Source organism: Oryctolagus cuniculus, chromosome 1, assembly GCF_051225735.1.
Source record: "Oryctolagus cuniculus isolate XC-2025 breed Fujian yellow rabbit chromosome 1, ASM5122573v1, whole genome shotgun sequence".
Taxonomy (NCBI): domain Eukaryota; kingdom Metazoa; phylum Chordata; class Mammalia; order Lagomorpha; family Leporidae; genus Oryctolagus; species Oryctolagus cuniculus.
Genome location: NC_142867.1, coordinates 214,198,711 through 214,200,669, shown reverse-complemented (window position 1 = coordinate 214,200,669; position 1,959 = coordinate 214,198,711).

Sequence of the window (1,959 nt, the reverse complement as noted above, 5' to 3'; positions counted from 1 at the left end):
ATTTCTCACAGGCGCGGCTGGTGCTACTTGTCCACAGCTGACAGCTCCCTGCTGGAAAAGTCCCTTCTCTAGAGGATTTCTCCAACACCAATCAATGAGCGTAAGAACCACACTTGGGGAGGGCATTCAGCCCAGCAGCCTCGCACACTGGAGCCCGTGGGTTCAAGTCCCAGCTCTGCTCCCAACTTGAGCTTCCTGCTAGGGCAGACCCCGGGAAGCAGCAGATAATGCCTTAAATGACTGGGTCCCCAGTACCCATGTGGGAGATCGGGATTGAGTTCCCAGTTCTTGGCTTGGGCTCCCTGGTCATTGTGGGCATTTGAGGAATGAACCTGCATATGTCTGTTTCTCTTTCCACACCCTCTTCCCCAACCCCCTCCCTCAAATGTAAAGAAAAAAATTAGACTCACATAAGAAATTACAAAACATGAATTGTCATTCAGTGGATCTGAGGTTAAGCCCCAAGTTCTGCATTTCAATCAAACCACAAGGTGATGCCAACGTCTACGTAAGACACTGAATAGCAAGACCCGAGAGCACACAAGGGAATTCACCCTCTACTTCCCCCCACCCCGTAAGTCCTACTTACCAGCCTTTCATGCCCTCAGTATATCCTTCCTTTCCCATCGTATTTTCATTTGGTTTCTTCCCTTTGCTTTCTTCTGCTCTCCCTCCCTTTCCCTCTCCCCAGCTTTCTTTACTTCCTTTCCTTTCTCTCCTTACCTCTTTTCTTCCCCTGTTGTTTTTCTTGTCTATTTTTCCAAGGTTTAAAATTCCCAGCCCACTCATGGGATTCTATCACTAGCTAAGTTATAAATAAGTAAATAAAATGCAAGCCTAGCTTCCACCATAGAGACTCCACCCCGGCCGTCTTGAAGCTTCATGATTCCAACAATGAGGTCAGAACTGAGTCTAGGAAAATAACGTGTGAGTGCATGACAGGGAAACCATGGAGGCAGCCAAGGGCAAAGGGAAAGACTAGATGCCTCTCTTCTAGAAAATTCTTGGATGGGAGCTTTTTTTCCAAGAATAGAGATTTTTCCTGCTTACTGACTAGGCATTCTTTCTGAAAACATTTTTTTGAAAAGTCAGTTTTGGTGCATTTGGCCATTTTCTGGATTTTAATAGAGCTTAATTATAGTTGGGAATAAACACTTCTGTGAACAGAACAGACCTTGTACTCTCTGCCCTTGGGCTGGGCAAACTTCTTACCAGCACATTCATGGAAAAGGTGACAAGCCTAGTGCCAAAGGGCACAATACTGGCCTGGCCCTCTTTGACTTCTGGAAACCCAGGGATGTGACCAGTTTGTTGGTTTAGGAGCTGCATCTAAGAATTAAATCTATACTGTCTTCATTCTAAATGCAATGGGGGAGAAACTCAGAAATAAATTCCCCAAGGAAAATGAGGGTAGAATGGTGGGTGTCTTCCTGGCACAGAAAAGAGAAGGTGGGAGGGAATTCACCCTGAATTCAGTTCATATAGCACTAAATGGCTTTCTCAGAGACTTGCCTGTGTTAGCTGACCCTGGGTTTCTCCCTAGGTGACAGGTGATCAAGGCTTGAATTCTAAATTCCAACTAGCGTAAACTATCTAAACCTGTAGTACCCCAATATTCCCATCTGTGGAATGGACACAGACTCCTTAAGACGACCTTTACGGAAAGGATGCCTGGAATGCAGCCCACACGTTGAAGCATTGGTTCTCAGCTGTGGGCCAGGAGACATCTGTGGCTGTCACCACCTGGGGGTGCTACTGCCATCTTGTGAGTCAAGGCCAAGGGTGCTGCTAAACATCTTTCCCCAGGCACAGGACAGCCCCCAGTGGCAAAACTATGTCTGCCCAAACTGCCAGTCATGCTATGGCTGGAAACCACACAAAACACTTGGAAGACGTTCAGTTGTATGTCAACATCCGTCTTTCCTTGTTGAATGAAAATGAAAGAGAAGTAACTGAGGA